At 33.0% G+C, this 26924-nt stretch overlaps 1 long non-coding RNA gene across 1 annotated transcript in view; it reads left to right on the top strand.

Moving 5' to 3' along the window:
• The first annotated feature begins 1731 nt into the window (after positions 1-1731).
• LOC145247278 (uncharacterized) overlaps positions 1732-26924 on the top strand; it is a 1304641-nt gene continuing 1279448 nt past the window's right edge. The window contains exon 1 of the long non-coding RNA XR_013863231.1: positions 1732-1791. This is a non-coding gene — a long non-coding RNA (uncharacterized LOC145247278). The remainder of the gene's footprint in view (positions 1792-26924) is intronic.

Consider the following 26924-nt stretch of genomic DNA (forward strand, 5'->3'; position numbering starts at 1 on the left):
TAAGCCGTAATAACGTTTAATTCGAGTGCTTTTTGGTCGTTGTCACGACTAATAGTTCGGGTTTGGGATATGAAAGTGCCTTGTGTATGAATTTAAATGCCAATTGGGAAACTGACACATTTAGCTAGGTCATTAAACCTTCTCAAAGAAGGTAATCACGCACAATTTTTTTTTTACAATAGCGCTATTGCGAACCCCCTTGCAAAATAATATCCTTGTCGTTTCTCCTAATATCAAATACTTTCTGTCGATAACCTCTTTATTTTTTTAACACGGTACTAACAATTAAAGCTTGAAATAATGTTAGATGTGATTTTTCTACAAATGTACGGCCAAAATGTTGTCCAATCAATGTACGACTGACTGTTTCTGTTGTTTTTTTCTTATTGAAATGACGTGTAAAGATTCTTGTTTCAGCAGAGACCGAATCTATTATTTAATTGACGGATTTTTGTCGTACACAATGCACTTTATTTAAATTGTGCGACTGAATAATATATGATTATTTGCTGCTGCTGTTGCTGCTGCTGAGGATCTGCTATTAAAGCAACATCGACACGAACAAACTACTAGGTTTGCCTGTTGCAGTATTATTAAAATAAGCAATAAAATGAATTTATTGACAAGTTTAATTCGATTAGTTATTTTTGCCACATATATTTTAGGTTCACATAAAAATTATTTACAAAAATTAGTCTTCGCGCGAAAGAGCAGGACACAAATATTTTAAATAATAATAATAATAATAACAATAGTTTAAAAACAAAAGATTTTCGCTGGCGAAGACTACTATTGACCGTAACCAGTTATATAATCCTTTGTAAATGTTCATCTCTATTTTTCTCGTTCTGTACTGAATATTTGTTAATGAAATCTATATGAAATATGTTCCTTATTAAATTTTAAAGACTTTCTATTCCGAAAGAGGTTTTAAAAAAATTATCTAAAAAAGTTATTTTAAAGTTTTTGTTAAAATTTTTTAGATTGTCTCATTATTCAGACCTGTATTACAAAGAGGATGTTGCAAAAATGAATTGTGGCGTGAGGAAAAACACAAACTGAAACAGAGAGAATATTCAGACCCGTAATAATACAAAGCAGGGGTTGCAAAAAGGAGTTATGGTGTAGGGAGAAATACAAACTTAAACAGAGAGAATATTTAGACCTGTAATAATACAAAGAGGGGTTGCAAAATGAGTTGTGATGTGAGGAGAAATACAAACTGAAATAGGGAGAAGGAGAGTTTTAAGATATAATCTTAAAAAGATAAGATGCAAGTTAGAAAATCATTTCATTGAAGACATGAAAGTTGTTAAAATTGTTTTTACTATAGGCTTTTAAAATAAAGGTACAAGATTCAATTTGAAATTTGTTTATCTTCAAAGTGCACTTTTATAAATTTTACACAGTAAGGCATACAAATTTAATTTTAATTGAATCAAAAAATTATCTTCGATTTATTTTATGTAATGTACATTTTGTTGCAATTTAAAAACATTATCTTTCATCTAACAATTAATGATATAGATATAACATTTTCAATGATTTTAAGTGCAACAGAATGTACATTACATAAAATTAATCCATTAGCTTTTGAAAGAAATAAAAAAAATTATTAGAAGATATTAAGACCTAATCTATGTAGATGGAAATCATTTATAATATTTAATGTAAAACTCATATATATTGTGTTTGTGCATGACTAAATTCAGTTTTTCTTTGTACTTTTACAGGATAAGTCTGAAAATAATCATTTGGATTTACAAGGGGATTTTTTAAAAATTTATTAAGGTAAGACACTTTCAATATCATTTACTATATGGTTTGTGAATTATTTTATACACATCGTATTAAAAATGTGTGGCTTACAATGCAAGAACATAAAATTGCTAAAGAATTAAGGTAGGATAATTTTAAGACATAAAGCAATTCTTAAAAATGAATTCAAATGAAATTCATTTATATTACAAAACACATTAAATACCGTAAATCTTTAAAGATTAATTTGAAAATGCAGAAAATAAAACATTCAATCCATACTCGTTTAACCTTTTTTTCCTGTAAGAAAAGGAAATATTTTCTTAAAATGTTATTATTGGTAATTTCAAAATAATTTCATGTACCTTAATAGAACCTAATATTTCACAAAACTTTCTCATTTCCTTCATATATTTGACCAATTATTTATATAAAAAGAACAAAGAAAACATTGGAATGTACAAATATCATTTTCTACACTCTTATTATTTAAATGACTAGGACATCTGTTTTAATTTTAAATGTTATTCTGATGTAAACTCTGGACTGTTTCAAATGCGTTATGTCGAACTTGGGAATCACTATGTCGGACTCGATAATCTGCACAGAATTGTGAAAAGAACGTGTTTTTTTAATCTACGGGAGTAGCATGTTCATTTTCATCAGCCGTAACTGGCTTGAAGTCCTAAGTTATTCACACTTGTATTTTTAGCGCCAGCCGCCTTTTGGATTGAACTTTCAACACCCATTGGAACTGATGGGTGTAACTTGTAACTGCATTTAATCAAGTACTTTATACACGACGTCACAAGTACTTAGGGATTATAAGACGAAAGTAATACAGGTAAAAATCATAATAATATAATTTTAATTCGAACGTATAATCAATATCATTATGAGAATGGCCGTAACATTTTATGAAGTAGACGAAAGAGTTGTGACATCATCTTTATTTAGAGACACAGTGGATTTTTTCCGATATTTACACAGTGTGAGTCACAGGTAACGGATGCTTTTAAAAGGCTCCTTGCTCTCATTGAGTAAAGGATAGGGAGTAATAAAGGTAATATTTAAACCTGCTTAAGATGCAGTTTTGTTTGTTGCTATTAGTTTATCTTTTACTTTAAATTTTGTTTTAGTTATGGATTTTGAATTGATTTTTTCCAGTTCATTGTCTCATGCTACACTGTGTTTTCTTATGACTCATATGTTAAAAACGCTGAATCAAAAATATATGTTTCTCGTGACTCACCCGGTATTTGGACTATATTCCATTCCGAGAGTCAATAAACAAAAACTGCACTGATACCTTATTACTCTAATATAATATTGTATTATTTTCAACATTTTTTTATATAGTAGGGAACCGAAGTCAATGGGGATTTAGTATGCTAGTGTGATTTTAATAATTGACATACTTGCTGCATATTATGATATCCCCGACATGCAAAACATTGTTGCTAGAGACGTTTGACTTAAAGATGAGGCATGGCAATTAGCACATCAAACCGTAGACAAGACAATGATATGATTATGAATGACGTGACGTTTCTTTTTACACGAAAAAATACAAATATTTTTCAGGTGATTATTTCCCTGGAAGCCGTTAAAATGAGACAACAACAATAATATAGAACATTATGTAATCTAATTACTAACATGAATATGTGCGTCAATTATTTCAAGCACGTTTAGATGTTAATTTGATTAAACATTAGTCGATATTCATCTCCTGACTTAATTAGTTTCAAATAAACCTCTTTTTGAAAACTCTCAGCGAATGTATCCCTGTGTTAATTTCTGCATGAAAAAAAAAGAAACTTATTTTTATATATTTACAAGACGAAACATTGACGACGAGAAGAAATGACTGTTACAAAAGTGACAACATATAAACACTCAGGCCGATCATTAAAAGATAACAATATGTGTTTGTCGTAATTATCGCAATTCCAAAGTTAATGCATCTAATAATTATCCCTCTTTAACCGTGCACTAAGTGACCTGAAAACAGTTATCATTTTTTGTTGATTTTTCTGGTAAATTATTGATATTTTTCATCGTGCAGAACTTTATATTAAATTCTTAACAAACATTTTTATTTATAATCATGTGAATCTATATATTATATATTTATATTGAGTTCTTAACAAATATTTTATTTATAATCATGTGAATCTACAAAACAAAGTAACGAGACATGTGTGTGTGTTTATTTTGGAAATGTTATTAAAATCTTAGATATAATCTAGAATAAAGGCGAATACTTTATAATGCTTATAGTGTCATTTTTTCTTCTGAAAAATGAAATTCATAAGTTCTTATTTCAGTAAATTTATCAATACATCTAAGGTTATTTCGAACACAAGTGAAAAAATACTGTTTAGTATCGTTGTTGTTTTGCTATCGTATGACTATATAAATACTGCTCAAATGTTATATCTTTCAAACTGATCAAGTACGAGTTCTTATGATAAAGAATATGAGATGACAGAAGTGTACTTCATCGCATCTATTTTATATATTTAACTAGTAGAATTCTTGTACGTAGAAAATGGGTTATTCTAGATAGTTATAAGATGATTATTTTTACAACTCGCATCATACGAAAATTAGAAGCAAGGCACTTTTTTTTAAATGGGGTTCACCACTTTTCAAGGTTAAGAAACCGCTCGGGGATAAGGGTTAGTGTATGTACAGAAATCATTGGGGTAGTGTTGTATCAATCGTTAGTATTGGAGATTTGATAAAGTGTTATTACTTAAGGGAGCGGTTCATCAGGAAACAAGGTATATATATATATATATATATATATATATATATATATATATATTGTCATCCACATAGATTACTGTTTCGTTGTATCACAACTCATCAGTGCGGCTAGACAAACACCTTTCCCCAGCCATGGATTGAACCTACAACCGTTACATTGACAGTCGGCGCCATTCGGCTACGAATCAGTGCCGTAAATATTTCTCCTTGAGTATTGACCAGACTACATCCAAGGAGGATACTATTATATATTGGACAACATATAAAAACTAATAAAGTGTTGTTTCTACAATAGTATTAATAAATGTGCATGATTTAAAAAATTATATTTCGGCGTATCTTAAAACCAGAAAAAAAAACAGAAAAAATACAATGACCTGCTAATTATTAATAAATACATATTTTCCCAAAGACACACACCTACCTACCTACATATATATATATATATATATATATATATATATATATAGAGAGAGAGAGAGAGAGAGAGAGAGAGATAGATAGATAGATAGATAGATAGATGAGTGTGTGTGCGGGTGCGTGTGTATTGTGTGTGTATTTGTTTGTGAGCATGTGTTTGACTGATTGCAGAAAATAATATCGATTTTAATACAATTATATTAAAATATATATAGAAGAAACGCAAATAATTTTCGCCATGATTGAAAGCACATTTGTCTATTTGAAACAGAGTAAGTTAATCCCCTGATTCAAAAATCACGAGCTATAAAATCAGTTAACGCCCAAGTATCCTATCCGTAATGTGCTTGTATTTTTGAAACCGTTTATTTTAGCTTGCAGTTGTCAGGGCTTTGGGTAATCGTTTAGGATGACAAGATGGATGATGCCAAACGTTGAATTTGTAATCTTTGCTCCTGACACCTATTTTGAGCCGATTATATACAGTTTAGAAACGCGGTCACTTACTAAACACGCTTTATCTTCGTAACATAATTGTTTTCCCGTGCTCAATGTTATAAGCAAATGTCGAACAGCACATAGAGGCGGTTAGAAGTTGTTTATTCGACATTATATTCGACAGAAAGCAATTTATAGTGTGCTTCTGATTTTAACTCTAAAGACGGTAATATGTTTGCGAATTCGTCATTGTTTCTTGTATAAATCCACAACAATCTGTACAAATACAGGGAAAGTTTTAAAATGTCTGTATCGACTAGGTTGATCAAGCATTTTTGAAGGAGAGTTGTCCTTATCTGGAGCGTTGACTTTTCAATCCCAATTATTGACTCTCGTGTTACTTATTTCCGGTGGGTGTATGGGGGATCTGAGCGAAGACTTAGACGTTTTAATACATGATAATACAAATAGTTGATGACACCTGTTGAATGCTAGTAGGGACACCCGGAGTTCCTCGGAATGTGTGTAGAGGTCGACGTCATATGACGCTTAGAAGTAAAAAGACCGAAATGTATTCCGCGTGGCTGTAACCATTTTACGAATTTTCTTTTTAGACTAATCTCGGAAAGGTTACAATCATCAGCTGTTTGCACGACTCTGTAAAGCTGACAGAATACGAACTTGCCAGAAGGTTGTCTACAAAATGGCCGTTTTCAAAGTAACACCCACGTTGTTTGTTCACGTCAGTTTCGACTACAACACCACCGCCTCTTACAATGAGAACTGAACCAATAGTTTTATTTAATAGCCTTCGTCTGGATAATTAAAATTTGTAAACTGGTTAATGTAGTTTGGTTGAAGCATTTTTTTAAATAAAGGCAATCTATAGAATGCAGCGCGATGCAGATGTGTAACGTGCGGACACAAACTAAAAGAAATTAAGAGCTATTATTTTGGTTAAGCTACACAGACTCAGTTTTTATTAATAGAATATATATATATATATATATATATATATATATATATATATATATATAAACTAGCATGGGCGCCCGGCGGTGCCCGGCGTTTGGATGTGTATGTTGAGCAAAAAAAAAAAAAGTGGTAGTAGGAAGGCAGGCCCGAACCCGTACCGCAAAGGAGGAAAAGAACGGGGTAAAATCTAACGTTTATGCTGTTACGACCACCGCCAAACCGGAAGCGACATTTTTTTAAAATTAAGGCTACATAATCTAAAGGAGAGGATAACTTTTAAAAATATCGACGAAAAAAGTGACTCCCTCCTGTAGAAAAGTGCCTAGTTGAAGGGGAAGATATTAATGTTTTTAGCCAATTTTTCGATATTTGTCGTATGAACGATCGAACTTTAAAACGATACTGACCTTGGTAAAATCCGTCAATCTATTGAAAGTTTAAGGCAGACATGCAAACAGATATACATACATACATTTATACATTGGTAACTAAAAATTTCGACCCAAACTGATGAAAAATCTTGCCCTATCTCTGAATACCCTTTATGTAAAATTTCAAATATTTAGACCAGAAATCGTCTGAGTTATTTGGAAGAGACCGCAAAGGTCAATTTTTTAAAAACTTTGACCCCTATTATGACCCCTTAAAATTTATTGTTTTGGCCTCAAATAAAGTTATTAAGTTAGATCAATGTCCAAGGAACCTATATCTAAAATTTCAAGTGCGTGGATGCAACATTGTTGGAGGGGTTTGGCAGAGTTCTCAAAGATCAAATTGTTGAACTTTGACTCCTTAATCGCCAAATTTCTGGCTCAAAACCGATCACATCGATTTTCCCAAATCTCAGTAACCTGTATATCAAATTTCGAGTCTGTAGACTAAAAATTGACAGAGTTATTGCGTAAGAAAATGTACACAGACACACAGACAGATAGATACACAGACAGATAGATACACAGACGCGTTCATTTTATATATATATATATATATATATATATATATATATATATATATAATCATCAGCAATCACTCGTAACCAGTATGATGGTTCTCCCGTCGGTTCGATCGTGGCTGATCATTTGTGAGTTCTCAGATGGCTGTGTTAGCAGTAGATATCTCCTTTCACTACTTCCTCCTGTTTTCTGCAGCTCTGTGTACGTGTGCGCGCACACACACACATACACACACACACACACACACACACACATATATATATATATATATATATATATATATATATATATATCTGCCTACATATGTAAAGTTTAAATTTAAGTTGAACACAAGTAGTACGGACGGGAATTATTCTCGAAATATCGCACTATACTCAGCTTTCTTCAAATCCCACTAACGCTAGTAAGAATTTAATATAATGTAGTAAGAGGATAAAGTCATATATGTATGGTCATTATGTCTGTAGGTAAAAATTAATGTTATCGTATTTTACAGGCGAGTACTTTAGCTGTGTTTGGATGAGAGTTTCCTATGTTTACATACATGAACATTAAGAAACGGGTAGGCTCTTTTGTTATAATACACAGATTCAACAGTCGGCATGCTATAAAACAAAATATCCAAGAGAAGATCGAATATGAGACAGTATTCAGAACCAAATGCATTAAATCATTTCTAAAAACTGTGTATTTTATGAAACGTAAGAATTTTCATAAATATATAAGTATTATCGAAGTAATTTTCATTATTAGGACTAACGTTCTTATTGCTGATTTTTTGTAGATGAGGATTGGTTATTTGTATTCTGATTTATCATACTACATTTCTCATCTTGAATGTCATTTTCACAACGTTTCGGTCGATGTAATCTCCGACCTTCCTTAGGACTCTTACGTTAAACTCGGAATCTTTTTGTCGAACTCGAGAATTATGACGGAATTCAAAACAGAAAATCTTTATTTACCTTAACGGAGGTAGCAAGCTCTCGTACTCTCAGCCATTTCGTGGTAGAGGTCATATGTAACTGAGGGAACGAGAGCATACTACTCCCGTGAAGTAAATAAAGAGTTCCCTTCGAAATTCCGTCTAAATTCCTGAGTGCGACAGAAAAAAATTTAGTTCGACAAGATACACTTGAAGAAGGTCGGAGGTTGCATCGACCGAAATTTGTGAAAATGAGACTCAAGTTGAGTAAAGTACTCTGATCAATCCAAATAATAAGAATAGCGTTTTTATTTTGTGAATCATCCAAACAAATTTTCCGATGATTTAATTTTTCACCTTCTTCAGTACATGCACCAGGCTATAAGTGCTAGGAGCAAACGGTTCTCAATGAAGGTCGTTAAAGAATTTAAGGTTCAATCACTTATATAGACGAGACTGAGAATAGAATACTCAAGACTTTAACAATAATAGCTGACGAAATGGGAGCATTCTACACTCGTTGAATAAAGATACCCTTTCGAAATTTTGTAAGGATACACAAGACAGACAAGATACCCATGAAGAAACTTTGAGATTAAATAGACCGAAATGTTGATCGAATTTTATCCAAAATGAGAATTTAGTTTTATAAAATCCAAATAGTACAGTTAATTAATCCTCATCTAAATAATTCCGACACCTAATTATCGAAGTCTATGAATAAATTTAATATTTAAAATTGATTGCCTGGAACACATTATACAGACAATCTACAAACATTAAAATGCTATTAAATATCTGGAGATATTAAGAAGGTGAACTATGAAAGCTTTTAACAAGAAGACGAAATTCAGTATTAAATGACTTGAGGTTTATTAATATACCGTAAAAGAAACCATATAAAAATATAAAAGTTAAATAGCAAATCTTATTGAAACGGATACTTAACCTGTCAAAATAAAATATATTTAAATTCACAGTAAACATAAAAAAAAAACGACCATACATTCTTTATTCGCCCAAGATAATTTGAACACATGAAACCAGATATTTTTTTCTGAAAAGGGCAGCCATCTTGACATGGACTAATCAAAGAATTATAGTCGTATAATTAACGTTGCGCTAATCGCATTAAAAATGCGTTGATCTTGTTAGGAAGTTGATTAATTTACTCTTTATTTGCAAGTTTGATGAGTGCTTGAACATTACGAATCATGTCGTATCATAATTACACATAAATCTTTTATCTTCCGCCCGCCATGTCTGTTCTAACAAAGACTTGCCAGTAAAATGTATTACTTTTATTTGGCGAATGTCAGCAAAGGTGAACTTATAAAATTTCCAGCGACACAAAACCTGTCTTTAAAACGATACTAACTTAAAATGGAACGGGGAATAAAACATGTAAATCTTTGCGTATTAAATTAAAAATAATAAATAAATAAATAAATAACAACGATGGATTTCCTCCATACTCAGCTCCTAAAGTTTGAAAATAGTACTGGCTTTCATTAAGTATTCCAATTTTATTTAATTCGAAAATTATAAACGCTAACGTATCTTTTAAAATAGTATTTTTACATATTTTAAATTTGTAAGTCTATTTATTTCTTCTTCTTCTTCTTCTTCTATTATTATTATTATTATTATTATTTTTATTATTAGTATTATTATCATTATTATTATTATTATTATTATTATTGTTATTGTTATTACTATTATTATTATTATTATTATTGGCGGCTCACATAGATCTTTCACACTAGTCAACAAACGATCTGATTGGAAACCTGTGGTGTTCTCTGGAAGCTGAGTGACAACACGTCTCCCAAAACGTCCAGCCCTCTCCACCTCCTTCGATAGCATTTGCAAATGAATTTGCATAATCGCAACAGCCTCTTACCATTGATTTCTCGCTGGTAGTGGCCATTGGTTTATACTGGAATTTGAGTGGCACTCAGCCTCCCCAAGGTCCCATTTTCTTTACGCTTGTCCAGCCGAGGTCTGGTTAGCGCTCGCTCCTCGGTCTTCCAGTCCTTATTGACCCTTCTCGCCCTTTGGTATCTTTTTTTTTGGGGGGGGGGGTATTGGTGATGAAACAATGGGGGGAATGCATGATGGGGGGGGGGGTGTAGAACTTGTAAATATGCAGTTTCGGTGTTCTTCATTCCCTGTAACGCTTATTCGTTATATTGTCTTGTATTATTCTCCGCATTTAAGGGTTTTCCTTAATATTTCAGTCGTTTTCATTATCGTTAGTCGTTGTACTTTTGCAGTTATTCCTCTGATTCTAATTTCTGACATTCTTTTTTCGAAGTTTTTCGGGATTGTTCCTAGTGCTCCTACTATTCTCGGTACTATTTAGACTTTCTTCATCATCTAAATACCTTTTAACTCTCTGGCTAGCTCTGAGTATTTGCTTTGTTTCACCTTTTCTTTCATACTCACCCTGTGATCAGCTGGGACTGCAAAGTCCACGATTTGACAGGATGTTTCTTTCTTGTTAATTATTACGACATCTGGTCTTCTTGCTTGGATGGGTTTGTCCGTCTGTATGTCCATGTCCCATAGGGTTTTGTGGTTCTCGTTTTCGAGCGCTGTTGCAGGTTTATGCTTGTACCATTTGTCTGTCCGCTCAAAATGCAGTTGTTTGCACAATTTCCAGTTTACCACCCTCCCCACTTGGTCATGCCTGTTTTTGTATTCCTTTTGGGCAAGCTTGCTTCATTCGCTTACTATATGGTTTATCGTTTCGTCTCTTTGTCTACAGAGTTTGCATTTGCTGTTTTCTTGTGTTTATCGATTCTTGCTTTGATATGGTTGGTTCTTATCGAGTTATCTTGTGCTTCAGTTATTAGAGATTCAGTTTCTCGGTTGATATGTTCATTTCGCATCCATGTCCAGGTGTTTTCGTTATTATCATCTTTTTTCATTCTTATGAATCTTCCGTGGAGTTGTTTCTCTTACCACTGCTCTTTTCTCGTTTTGTCGTTTGTCTCTCTGTTTTCTGTTTTGTTTTTATTATTATTATTATTATTATTATTATTATTATTATTATTATTATTATCATTATTATCATTATTATTACAATTATTATTATTATTATTAATATTATTATTAATATTATTATTAATATTTATTTATTTGTTTATTTTTAATTTTATATTTATTTATTCATTTTTATTTTTTTTTTACATTTTTTGTACTCACTTCAGCGATTCCTTACTGATAATAACGTGAGGGGTGTCATGTAGTTTTACTGAAAGAAAGCTTCCCCAAATTTCCAGTGCTCTCCCTCAGTTTTGTAACCGTCGCAAATGATTTCGTGTTAGCGCAGCAGATGTTTACTATTGGTTCTTGCTGGAGCGGCCATTAGTATTTAGTGAGATTTGCATGGCAAAACACCTCTGTAAAGTCTCGACGTTGTCCACAATTTCCAGTGCAGGTTCGGTCAATTCTCTTCTTCCTCGATGTTTTATCCTCCTTGACCTTAAATATCTATTTTATGTGATATCAGCGAGGCTTGTGTAATCATCTGGTATTTATTATTATTTTATAAGATTTTACGCATTATTTATCAGGAATCACTAGAACAGTACTGTTTCTTTATAAGCTTTGAAAGTTGGATTTATCGAGCAGCAGCTGCCTTTAGTCTGTGGCATTTATGTGCGAATAATGTTCTAGTAATGTTGCACTTGTTCAATGGCGTTTTGGTCCATGCGCTCTCTTCTCGGCCTTTCCATCTTCTTTGACCTTTTCACGACGATGTTGGTGATAACGGCCAATGCTGGTGATACCGTATAAGTGCATGTTTTTCAGTTGGAATTTTTTTTATTTACAATTTTAGTTTCTTTATGTGATTTTTTTTTTAAATAAGGAGATTTCTTATTAGGTTATTTAATTTATATAGCTCTTCACATTTTTTATGTGATGAGAAAGGGATTCATTTTCCCTAAATAACACGAGGGGCCTTCAATGAGGTTCCAGTCTTTTTTTTTTTTTTTGTACAGACATTTAAAATTGGCGTAGACTCTTGGAAATTCAATATGCTATTGCTATACATATTATGATATGACTGACCAGTTTTTATGATTTCGGGTTCAACTGAACAACTACAGTATACATTGCAATACACGCTACAAAAGCCTGATTGTCACAGTTTCTGAATTGAAAAAAAATGCAATCTGGGCATGAGGGCACTTTAGAAGAACGATATGCAATAAAATTATGTTGTAAAATTAAAAAAAAATTCAACAGAAACGTATGAGATGTTTTAGACTGCTTTTGGAACATCCTGCATGACTCGAGTATCAGCTGTCGAGTAGCATAAGAAATTCAAGGAAGGCAAGTTGATAAGATGTGTGGAAGGAGTTTATTGGCCAAATAAAGAACTCCATACTGCCGTGTGTCTAATGGAGACAATAACTGCACAGTGTTATGCCAGTGTAGGAACTTTACGCACAATTATTCGCGAGGAACTGAAGATTCGGAATATTTGCGAGAATGCACCAGTTCACAACTCCACCAGTGTAATATTATTTGACCAAGAGGAGCATCAACACAAGTGCATTGCAGCCGGAGGAGATTACTGGACCACGAATTTCATATGTACACTGTCAATAAAAGTGCCCATAGGAAAATGTCTGGAAGAGTATTAAAAAGCAAGTCGTATGATATGGTACATGTATTTTTAGTGGCTAAACTACGTAGATATAATCTTTCTTGATTTAAAAATAAAAAAGAGAAAAAACAATCACAGAATTATTCGAATATATTGACACGTCTATTTATTTTAATGACAGATTTAGCAACTATAAATCATTTGTAGTTCATTTTAAATTAGCAATTTACCATGTGGTTCTAGCAGTATGAAGCCATACACACACACACACACACACACACACACACACACACACATATATATATAAATATATATATCGTTCCCTCAACCATAATCGAATCCGAAACCAAATATATGAAGAATTCTTGATAAAATTATTTATAAAAACCTTAGATTACTGGAGTGCCATCAGTTATAATCGAAACCGAAACTAAGACTTATGAAGAATTCTTGATAAAATTATTAATTTAAAAAATAGATGATTTAAGTGCTATCAGCTCAAATCGAAAGTTAAGAATTTGAAGTATTCTTTGTACAATTATTGGAAGTACATAAAAATTAAACGACCCAGATGCAAACGTTACACAGAAAATAACACACGCTATCGTATTAATATATAGATAATAACATTTGTCTCTGTTATTTATTTTATGAAAAGTTTACCTCCTTTAATAAAACAACCTTTATTTTGTGATAAAAAAGCGGAGACTAAAACAATCTTAAATACAAACATGGACGATTAGCTCACATAATCTATTTTTTTATCTTTACAATCATATAAACGTCACTTTGTGTGTGTATGTGAGCGTGCGTGTATGAGTGTGTGTGCGTGTTTGTGTGTGAGTGTGTGTGTGTTTGTGTGTGAGTGTGTGTCTGTTTGTGTAAGAGAGAGTTCCTACCTCATACGTTCAGAAACAGTTAAGCCTATATTATGTAAATTTCCCACAAAGATAATTTATATTTTTGCCAGTGTTCTTCGAGAGATTACAACAACTAAAACTAATTTTACATTTAAATTGGCGCAACGGTAGGAGTTCTTGCTCACAGATGATTTACACGAAATGTTTAAATAAGGTACTTCAAACAGTGACTATTATATAGGGAGGATCAAGTATGAATGGAGTAGTTCTGAAATACCATCAGACCCCTCTCCTACAGGTTGCTGTTGAAGATCGACAACATTTTATTTAAAACTAGCGGGGGAGGGGCGCTTTGACCGGTCGTAAAATACGCTTATATACGATACATTTTAATCCGTACAGATTTCGTGTTTATTATTACAGAGCCAATTCGTTATTGATTATTATATTGTACCTAATATGGAGTAGTAATTGCCAAAGATTTAAAAAAAATGACGTCTATCAGCTAGAATAAAAATGAAATTTAGCGTTTTATCCACAATTCCTACTTCGAGCCATGAATGAATTTGCGCATGTGCAAATGTAATAAATAGGTTGGCACATTGAAATAAACATTTTGAAATTTAACTTGCTGGCATAGTAAGTACGAGTTATTCATCCATCCAGACAACGACTTTTTTTGTTATAAACCTTCATTGGCCTATGGTTACTATTTCTTGTTAATATCAGTCTTCTGTGAATTTAAGCTATTATCGGTTAAATATTTTCCAACAGACACGCACATACATACATCTACCGCTTTAGTTAGATGGATTAGAACAATAAGATGTGTGCTAAAATAGCATAAATTAATTTGATGCAAATAAGTTTCGAAAATTAATTAATTTGATAAAAGTACAGAATTCAATTTTAGAATAATATAGTTTAAAATATGTCAAATCAGAATGGTTTACCTTATCGACACCAGAAAACAATTTGTAGACATCGCCCGTAAAAATGTTAACCCAGAATTATTTTAACAGTGCTAGGATTCGATTTAACATGTATTGCAGAATTTGTTCTTCTCCAAACGCTTTAAAATAATCTGAAAACAAATGTTGTGTTTAAAACATCTGTACTTTTTAATACGTAGGAAAAAAATCTTAGCTTAATCAGTTGTACTCCTCCCTGAACAAGTGTGAGTGAAAAGTTTCGCATTGAACAATTTGGTTCCCCTCTCGCTGTCTTTCTCTTCTAAGTTTCTGTTGTTAAGACTCGTAAACTAATTTAAAAATTACAAAAAATCAATAGAAATCCCAAATAAATTGTATTCAGTATTTTAGAAAGTCTGTTATTATTGACTTCGAATTTGTCGCGGTGTTCATTGCTAAGCCCTCACTAATTCTAATAGAATAGACATAAAAGTCTCTCTCCCTTTCTCTCTCTCTCTCTCTCTCTCTATATATATATATATATATATATATATATATGTGTGTGTGGGTGTGTATTTGTTCGTTCTTCTTTCTCTCTCTACACACACACACACATATATGTATATGATTGTTGAGCTGGATTAAATCCGACGATATGAAATAAAATGGAGGTGGAAGGACCTGGATACTCAACATTTCGCCCGATTTATGCGGGCTTCTTCAAGAGGGATGGTCATTGGCGAGAGAGTCGGAGGATTGGGGCTATATATAATGATGGGGGAGAGCAGCGTGTTTTCCTTATGCAAATTAGATGTCATATATACATGTATATACATTTTATGAGAGAAGAACTAATTAGAGTAAACTAGTGTAATGGATTACGTCTAAAAGATAAAATATCGTAGAGATTAAAAATTGTGTTTGGAAATATAGCGGTGATAGATTAAATAAATAAAATGACACGAGATTACGAAAGAATCGTTTTTTTTTTTTGTTTTTTTTTTAAATTAGAAATATTTACTTATATAAAATTTATAATTTCCGGCTTTTACCAAAGCCCTGGGCGAGAAGGTTTAGACAATAATGTGTTTCTTACTAGCCATGATGGTATTTGGTCGTAGTCTTTAGTTGTCAAAGATAAAGGTTGTATTGTTCAGTTTAGTTCAGTGTGTACACTCGATCATGCAAATATCTTTTAAAAAATAAGTTTCTTACATTAGCTAGGCATTCTTTTGAATCTATAGATGCCAATTAATAGAATTGATGAGAATATCTAAACCAATTTACCTTCTACTCACGAGTTTAACAGCAACTGGCGTTCAATTAATTGTATAGAAGAAATAGTTTACAATAGTTAGAGTTACCGTGACCATGCTCGATTTGTATAGTTGCGTCAATAAAACAATAATAAGAATAATAATAATAATAATAATAATAATAATAATAATAATAATAATATAACACTGAGTTTTCGTAAGATACGCCCAGTGAGTGTGTCCTCAAATATACGCCCAGTGAGTGTGTCCTCAAATAAAAAATGTGAGTGTGTCCTCAAATATACGCCCAGTGAGTGTGTCCTCAAATAAAAAATGAAAATGAGATGAAAAAGATAATCATGGCGGAGCGACTACAGATTCATCTTTTTGATGCCAAGTTTCTGTAATTAAAAATAGGACCAGAGCACACAATTTTAGTGGGAAATGAAGATTCACAGACTTAAATTTCCACCGAAGGCATGATGTTGGAAACAAATTGACTGTTTAATATTATGTCATTATGTATAATTAAAATATTTTTTCTTCGCCTCATTTTGGACAAATAATTGCGAAATTATTCTAATGTCAAACAGTGCGACTTCTGTGATTTTACTTGCACCAAATTTTGCAATTCAAATGAATATTTTCTTCCTCTTCCCTCTTAATATATATACACATGATAATATATATATATATATATATATATATACGTATACATAAACATATATATCCACAAATTAAACATATATATATATATATATATATATATATATATATATATATATATATATATATACACACAAATGTGTGCTTCCTTTTTGGAAATTACATATGTTTTGACCCTTCGAAAAGTATTTTAACGTGTTTTATTAATTATTTGGTTATATATATATATATATATATATATATATATATATATATATATATATATATATATATATATATATGACAGCCTCTTTAGGAAATTCGTTTTATCGTTGAGCACTTTCAGTTGAATTAAAATAGGTCAATTTAGCTCTCATGCATAGATCATCGTATAACGATTAGATCACTGTCTGACTGACGTAAATGAACATTTAAAATTAAAATGTTTAAATTCGACGTTATTTCACGCGGTTAATGGTAGCCGAATGGATTAGGTCTTCGCTAATCGAGCCAGAGATTCTCGTGTTGCGGGGTTCAAATCGTTCGGCTGTTATTAATCGTGACACCCTGCACTGAAGATTCCCGAAAGGATGAAACACTAGTGTCTGTATATATATATAGGTAAATCATTTACTTGAAATGTACTCGGTTTGTATATACAAATCGTAGTTGATCAAAAATGTTATAGAAAATAAAAAAAACTAATAGATAATACACATAGCAACAATAATAATATTATTATTGTTATGTGTATTTTTTGTTAATTAATATTTGCGCATAGGGATCCTTTTTTGCGATTATCAAGGTTAAATATGGAGCAAAATATTCTGACAACCTCTCAATTCCCCAATCTTTTTTTTTACTTGACAGTCACCACTTATCAAGGCTTAAGACAACTCGAGGATAAGGGGTAATGAAGGTAAGCTGGTAGTGTAGTAATCGTTAATGGTGTAAATTGGGTAGAATTTGATTATTTATTTCAGTTTTCAATGCTTTCAATTTGCTATCGAATTTCAGGCGATCATGAAGTAGTTATTTTTTTTTCGAAACTATTAAGAAAAGATTAAAATGGCTAACTTGTGTGCGTTTTAAATAAATAAATTTTCTTTCTCCCAGATTTATTTACTAAGTACAAAGCCACAGATTTATATAAAACTATAATTTAATTACGAGATTATATACATCAAAATGTATGTCAGTTTCTTTGTTAGTTTATTTAAAACACACACAAGTCAGCCATTTAAATAGAAATAATGACGAAACAGTTGTAACGGATATGAAATACACAACATGATGCTCTTATTTTTATTGTTATTGTTTTGATTTTGCGAAATTGTTACATATAAATATTTATATATATATACATATAAATGCATATATAGCAAATATATACGTTTATATATATATACATATATAAATGTATATATATATTTATATATATATATATATATATATATATATATATATATATATATATATATATAAACAGGGTTAATGAAAGGTAATCATTTGAAAAAGTTAAAATTGGGGCGAAAGCTTCATTTATATTTTTTAAAAGTAAATAAACATTTCTTTTAATGAAAGCTTGGCCTTAAATGACCATGCAGCTGTTGATAGGCCAATAAACTGAACAAACAAACAAAAATTTAATGAAAGAAGAAACTCGTAGTTCGGCTTTTAAAATAAGTTGATGTTTCTATGCTAGCCTATTCTTATAAATTGCTATGTGCTAATTTACTAAGGACTTAAACAACTCCTAACGAAATATTACTCGGATAGATTTTATCATCACCTTGGAGGAAAAATGATTAATAAAAATAAATCTTAAATAAACACTGATCAGAGATAACGCTTGTTTTATATTATTAATACTATATATATATATATATATATATATATATATATATATATATATATATATATATATATATATAATCTTGGACATTTTTAACCATTAAAACTAAACACTGATCAGAGATAACGCTTGTTTTATATTATTAATACTATATATATATATATATATATATATATATATATATATATATATATATATATATATATATATAATCTTGGACATTTTTAACCATTAAAACTATACAAAAAAATATTTTTTATCATTCGTTAGAAAACCATCTAGTCAGTAAGTCATTTAATCACCTGCAATCACTGCATCAACTCGCTCTCGACTTTTCTATAATACTAATAATTTATTTTTCAAGGGATCATCAGTTGTTTACCATGAAACACTGTTTCGGGGATTTAAAAACAAAACAGTATATTACATCATGGCTCCCAGCAGTGTTGATCAAACACCACCACCCTCAAGCTTAGGAAGAAGACATGTTTCAAACATTTGATCCAGTTTTCTATTCTTAATTGCAATTACTAACCTTTTCATACTATAAAAATGAATTTCTTACCTGTGTGATTCATCAATTTCCACATTTAAAATGGATTATATTTATTTGCCGTCCACTCAGCAAAATGTGGCACAAGGCCGGAAAGTGGTAACCCAGCAGGCTCCCCTAAAGGAGGGGCACTCCTGCAATTTTAAAAATTGCCTGAGTAACCCCGTCGGCATTCCCCGGTCGGGGCGCCTCAGGCAGCAAGCAATAAACTTGACCCACCGGAAAGCCCAGTGGCAAGGCCTGGGAGGGTGGACCTCCTAGGTATTACCCAGGCGGTGTACCTCAGTCCAACAGGTGCTGGGCCGGTCTCCGGCCCCTCACCTGTTGAGCTGAGTGTCAAGTGACGGATCCTTGACTGGTACTATCCATTTGAAATGGATTATATTTATTTGCTGTCCACTCAGCAAAATGTGGCACAAGGCCGGAAAGTGGTAACCCAGCAGGCTCCCCTAAAGGAGGGGCACTCCTGCAATTTTAAAAATTGCCTGAGTAACCCCGTCGGCATTCCCCGGTCGGGGCGCCTCAGGCAGCAAGCAATAAACTTGCCCCACCGGAAAGCCCGGTGGCAAGGCCTGGGAGGGTGGACGACCTAGGTATTACCCAGGCGGTGTACCTCAGTCCAACAGGTGCTGGGCCGGTCTCCGGCCCCTCACCTGTTGGGCTGAGTGTCAAGTGACGGATCCTTGACTGGTACTATCCATTTGAAATGGATTATATTTATTTGCTGTCCACTCAGCAAAATGTGGCACAAGGCCGGAAAGTGGTAACCCAGCAGGCTCCCCTAAAGGAGGGGCACTCCTGCAATTTTAAAAATTGCCTGAGTAACCCCGTCAGCATTCCCCGGTCGGGGCGCCTCAGGCAGCAAGCAATAAACTTGCCCCACCGGAAAGCCCGGTTGCAAGGCCTTGGAGGGTGGACCTCCTAGGTATTACCCAGGCGGTGTACCTCAGTCCAACAGGTTATGGGCCGGTCTCCGGCCCCTCACCTGTTGGGCTGAGTGTCAAGTGACGGATCCTTGACTGGTACTATCCATTTGAAATGGATTATATTTATTTGCTGTCCACTCAGCAAAATGTGGCACGAGGCCGGAAAGTGGTAACCCAGCAGGCTCCCCTAAAGGAGGGGCACTCCTGCAATTTTAAAAATTGCCTGAGTAACCCCGTCGGCATTCCCCGGTCGGGGCGCCTCAGGCAGCAAGCAATAAACTTGCCCCACCGGAAAGCCCGGTGGCAAGGCCTGGGAGGGTGGACCTCCTAGGTATTACCCAGGCGGTGTACCTCAGTCCAACAGGTGCTGGTCGGTCTCCGGCCCCTCACCTGTTGAGCTGAGTGTCAAGTGACGGATCCTTGACTGGTACTATCCATTTGAAATGGATTATATTTATTTGCTGTCCACTCAGCAAAATGTGGCACGAGGCCGAAAAGTGGTAACCCAGTAGGCTCCCCTAAAGGAGGGGCACTCCTGCAATTTTAAAAATTGCCTGAGTAACCCCGTCGGCATTCCCCGGTCGGGGCGCCTCAGGCAGCAAGCAATAAACTTGACCCACCGGAAAGCCCAGTGGCAAGGCCTGGGAGGGTGGACCTCCTAGGTATTGGACTGAGGTACACCGCCTGGGTATATATATATATAAAGTAATAAAATGTATATGACGATTAAGCTACACTGAAAAATCCGCGTTTCATCCACTCTAGGACTCTTCAGCCTGAAGTTATAAAATGTATATAGCTCTACCTACGTATTCAGCCTTTATAACTTATTAACTAGCTCTACCTACGTATTGAGCACTTTTGAAGTAAATACTTAAAGTTTACGCATAAATCTATACTTTCGTATATTAATTTTATGTGAGTAAATTAAGTAGTTATATATATATGCGTGTGTGTGTGTATGTGTGTGTATGTGTGTGTGTGTGCGTGTGTGTACCGCATTGGGCAAAGAAAATTATTCCCAACTCGTAATTAGGTGAAAATGCACTTTGTATAATTCATTCAAAAAAGTATCTCAAAAACAAAAAAAAAAGTATATATATATATATATATATATATATATATATATATATATATATAAATATATATTATATATACGTATATATACTATATATATGCATAAATATATATATATATTTATATATATATATATATATATATATCATTTGAATTATATATATATATATATATCATTTGAATTATATATATATTTTCATTTTTTTATATTTTTTCATAATTGGTCTTATTACATTCTATTCCAATCATATATATATATATATATATATATATATATATGTATATATATATATATACATATATGTATATATATATGTATATATATATGTATATATATATACATATATGTATATATATATATGTATATATATATATATATATATATATATATATATGCTAAAAAGATAATAGCTTTTTTTTTACCTTTCCATAAAGCTGTCTCAGTTTCTTACTTATTTCTTTTTAATTTTCTAGTAATATTTCTATGCACCCATATTTGCGTATGTATGAGGACTGGTGCCTCCAGATGTGGTTACATGTATACAATTATTTCTATGTAAACATTATTGCAAATCTTTCATTATAGCGTACTATTCCCTCGCCCCTAAACTCGTTTGCTTTTCTTGACATTAATTCAAATGCTTATAAACTTCACCTATCTTGTGAATCCCCAAATTTCTTACTGAAATATACTGTAACTATACAGACCACTTACGTATCCCTTACATCTTTCGGCTTCTTCTCTTTTTCTATTTTTCTTTTCATTTCCGTTCTTCTTGCTTTCTTTCTTTCTTTCTTCTATCTCTCTTTTTTTTCTTCTTATTATGAAGTTTTAGCATCCCCTTCCTCACACCGCCACCTACTAGTGTGAAATATCACTTGGTATCACCTCTCCTACTATAAATTGGCGTTTTAATATTTTTTTTTATATTAATATATATATATATATATATATATATATATATATATACATATATCACTGATTAATCTAAGAACAATATGCTTTGAATAGCATATAAAAACTTCGTTTCTCTCACCTGATGAACAACAGTTGGTTATTAAATAAACCAATTTGCTCCTAAATAATAATATATATATATATATATATATATTATTACCATTTTATCTGCTTAGTTACACATGTTTCGGTTACCGAATTATATCAATGGTCCAGTAACTTTATTAAACTTTACAGAAACGGTTATTAATGAAACGTCTGAAGTTACTGGACCGTTGATACGATTCGGTAACCGAAACATGTGCACCTAAGCAGATAAAATGGTAATAAAAAATTATATATTTACTCTGCAATAATATTGAGCACTTTCTTCAATATATGTATATTCATTTTCATATTCGCTACACTAAACTCTCAGGTGAGAGAAATAAAATTTATATCTGCTATCCAGAGCATCTTGTCCTTAAATGAAGATGTGAAATATTTTTTTGTATAAATATATCATTTTATTTATAAATAAAAAAATATATTCCACAGCTTCATTTAAGGACAAGATACTATGAATATCAGAAATAAACTTCGTTTCTCTCACCTGATGAGGAACAGTTGGTTATTAAATAAACCAATTTGCTCCGAAACATTAGCATATTCAGTGTAGCGAAAATGTAATACTTGCCTATATATATAAAGCTTAAGCACTAGCAATTTGATTTGTTTGTGTTGGAGACCATAAAGGCGAACTCTATATTTTTAAAAATAAGAATATTACATGATTTAAATTCATTTTTAATTGTCTCTACTGAATTTTATGATAGGAACGTTGTGCGTTGATGATATTTAAAGATCGTTGATTTTGCCTACAACGTGTATTAAGTTTCAATCCGAAAATAAAACCACAAATAATTGATTTGCTTAGTCGGTATCCGTTTTCGCCATGTTTGGAAGCTATACGTGCACTTGAAAATTTAGAAACGATCAAGTGGTATTGAATCCTTATTGGGCATTTCTCTACGTGAGCATCGAGCTGTTATACCTAACAAGTAAATAGCTAATCAGGCAAATTGGATACGACATTACTACACAGCTCCATCTCTTACTATTTTTATTATTCTCCCTCATTTATTCTCAGCTTTCCGTCTCACTTCATCACGTTCTCCCTTTTCTCTCTCTCTCTCTCTCTCTCTCTCTCTCTCTCTCTCTCTCTCTCTCTCTCTCTCTTTGTCTTCGGAGTTTGCCCGCTCTCACATTACTTTGTTCCAACGACCAATAATTTTGTTCACTTATGGTTACTTATTCATAAACGCAATGGAAGCACATACTCTTGGCTGTCCTATAATTAACACGGTGTCACTGACCGTTACATCAATTACGACAGAAATGTAAAAGTGGATAGACATCCTTTATTACGTTGTTTTATACTGAGAAGGGTAGTACGGTCTCTATTGCAATCGCGTAAAAAGTATTAATTTCCAGCCTGATTTTAGTCTCTAGTTTTCCTTTCTTAACTTTTTTTCTACCGATTATTTAAAAAAAACGGGGCAGTGATGGTGATTAGTTTATATGATTCCTTCATCGCTTTCCTTCGTCAGCCCAGATTGAAGATCCCTGTTTATGAAAAGGCACACTAAAAACAACGTAGCTCATTTCGTTTAGCTTTAAAACATTATCGTATATTCAAATTCTATCCGCTGCATCTTCGTCTTATTGTGTAACTTATCGGTTTTAATCGATTTAGAGAAGAGAGAATTTCAAAATCTATATATTATTACTGTAGTGCCTTTAGCGTGCATATGTCCGAACGTGTGGCACGGTTTACATATCATAAATCATTTGATCAGAAGATGATATTTATTAAAAAAGAGCAATAAAATATAATAAGCTAGTTCGAATATTAAATTAGTATATAGATACGGTAATTTAATAATCTGACGCATGCTATTATCTGCTAACCTTCTTTTTAATAAATAGGAGTCCCCGATCACCGATGAGGCAACGGAAAAAATACATAAAAAATTATATCGCTTTTGGACCATATGTTAAATTAAAATATTCCTTCTTCGTCTTCTGTCTAAGATCCAAGTGTAGTATATGTGCTGAATAAAGATGGTGGCATATTATCGTGGTGATTCCGTTGGTGCCGGTGGTCTATAAAATGGAAATGTGTCATAGACGCTTATGAAGATATTAGAGAAAAACCGTAATAACCAGATATATTCTTACACTACGCAAATCAGATTACTTAGATAAATACTTTTACAGTTTACGCAGATGGATTACAATAATATCCCCGGGTCTCAATTCACGATTGGGCGTCCACAAAATGACCAATAGCAATGGCTTACATATGAATAATGCCGCTGTGAAATTTCCATAGGTTCTGCTTGTTATTATTAATGGCATGTTCCAAACAATGTCGAAGAAAGCTAAAGAGACAATTAATGATGAGGAAATGTCTTTTCTCCTCCTGCAGAACAGTGCGCAAATGAGATCACTAAATGGTTCAAAGCGGCAATTGAAGAACATATTACTTCGCGGAAGTTCTAGTGCAAACCTGACTCTCCCCAATGGTTTACTTCTATATGTGCAGCTGCCATTGCTCAAAGGCAGCATGCATATCGCAGATTTATCCGACATAAGTCCAGTAAATCAGACAAAAGTTTATAGAAGCTACAAGTAATTTTAAGAAAAGAATTAGCGACAGCTAAGAGAGAATATACTGGAACCACCAGAAAACGCATTGAAGCGCAAAAATCAAGAACCTGTGATTTTTGGACACTCTACAACAGTGCAGTAAAGAATGGACAATCAACAATTCCGCCTTCAAATCAAACAAACATGAAATTGTTTACTCAAGAACTGAGAAGCTTAGCATGCTTGCTAGTCGGTTTCGTACAAACTCTACATTGGATTGAGCAAACCACTTCCTCCCTGATTTCGCCAAAATAATTGAGTCTATAATTAATCAAGCTGTAGTCTATAATCTTACATTTGCTCTTCTGTCCGATCAATGTAGAAGTACACAAGCCCGTTATACAGCAAACATCCTAGCTGTAATCTTTTTGTACGTATGTACCATAAAGTCGAGAAATAAGAAAAGGGTAGGTATTAACCCTCGATAAGGCTTTTGTACCCCCTACGTACCCCCGATCAGAGTAGAACGCTTTACAAATTTTGTCATTTTATTTTTTTATTTGTAGAAAGTCGCTCGAGACAAGGCATGGAGCAACTTTATGTAAGAGCTTAACAATAAAGAGGGCTGATTATTGCAAAGACATGAGATGCTTATTGACCTTAGTCTTGAAAAGAACAAAGATGTATGTAGAAGGAAAACCGTTAGCAGGAAGAGAGTTGCACAACCTTGCAATCCTTGGGTATTACAAGAAGAAAAAGATGGAGATCTCTAGACCAAGGAGCCGAACAAGCCAAAAGAAAAGAAACAGAGATTAGATCAGACGATCCTGAGGAGCACATGTCATTATAGTATTTTTTAGAAAGTTTGAAACGAGTAACATCACACCTGTGAGAGAGAAGTTGCAGTGTATATGAACGTGTGATTCCATGTTTCTATTTTTTCTATCATACTGAATGAGCAGTCATTTCTATTTAAAATCCAATTAGTATTATGCAGATAAAATCGAGAAAAACAAACACACTTGAAATATGTCAACGTTATCTGAAAAAGCTGAAGCAAAAACAAAAAGGCCGTTGAATTTTATCCGATATCATGTTTATCTAAAAAGGAAATTCATAAAAAATAATATAACTCAATAATATTAAACGAACACAACAGTAAAAACGATTTTAATAGATATACATAATCTTTCTCGAATGTTTCTGATCGCGAAATACAAAGCAAGTATATATTTTTATATACTACTACTTTTTGTAAACGCGTTGATATCAAATCCTGCTCGAATTCAGTGACAAGATAATGTCATGTTTAATGTCATCTTGCTCGTGATGACTCTACTGTGTTCCCTCCATGGCTCTATGGAAAGCCAACACAGGATGCACAAAGCCGACCTTTCATTAAAATTTGAACAATATTTCGGATAAATCCAATGGATGCAAATACGAACATCACTGTGAGTACGCAAGCAGGAATCTTAAAAAAAAAAACAAATAATTTCCGCGGTAGAAAAATAAATGTCAAGCGAAAGAAAGATAGAAAAAAAGAACGTTCTGTTCGTTAACTTCATCAGCTGATGATATGATTCAAAGTAAATATTATAAGGTAACAAAAAAAGAACAACAAAAAAGTTTCTCGTTACCTATTGTTCTTGTCGTTTATATGCATTAAAAAAATGAAAAATACCCGTCCTAGGACGGGTAAAATAGATTTCATAACCACTACGGTTTGGCACCACTGGTAAATCAAGATATGATGAGATTTGTGAAAAAAATACGAAAAGTAAAATACATACAAAATACAAAGGAGTTACCGGTTTAGTTCAGCGACGTTTCGGCCTTCATCAGGTGGTAATCGCGACGGATAGGAACTTCGAATTTCCTAACTTCATTCTCAGCAATCACTGCCAGTTGTTGTCGTCTTACAACGTTTTGGCCAAGAAAACCTCTGACCGGCTTTGCGTAGGATTGAAGTCGCTATCTTCAGACAATGCCCATCTGGAACCGTAGAGATTCAACGTCTCTATCAACTGCGCTACGGGCCCCGAAGGGCGATCAAGGTTGGATTCTTTGATCTTATAAATCCACGTTTATTTATTATCTGATCTTCCAGTCAGGTCCGTACCGATTGGTATATGTATTATTCCCTAATTGGAATTCATTTTTTAGATGAGCATTATATATATTAATTAATTTCTATTTCGGACTATTATTCTCATCTTTATTAGTTGTTGTTTTCATCTTGATTGGTTGCTGTTTTTCACAACGTTTCGGCCAACTATTCCTCTGGCCTTCCTCAGGTTGTAATCGCGACGGATAGGAACTTGGAATCTCCTAACTGCCTTCCCAGCAATCGGTACGGACCCGAATATGGAAAAACAACAACCAAT

This window comes from Euprymna scolopes, chromosome 25 (genome assembly GCF_053919585.1).
Source record: "Euprymna scolopes isolate OS-2025 chromosome 25, ASM5391958v1, whole genome shotgun sequence".
Lineage (NCBI taxonomy): Eukaryota > Metazoa > Mollusca > Cephalopoda > Sepiida > Sepiolidae > Euprymna > Euprymna scolopes.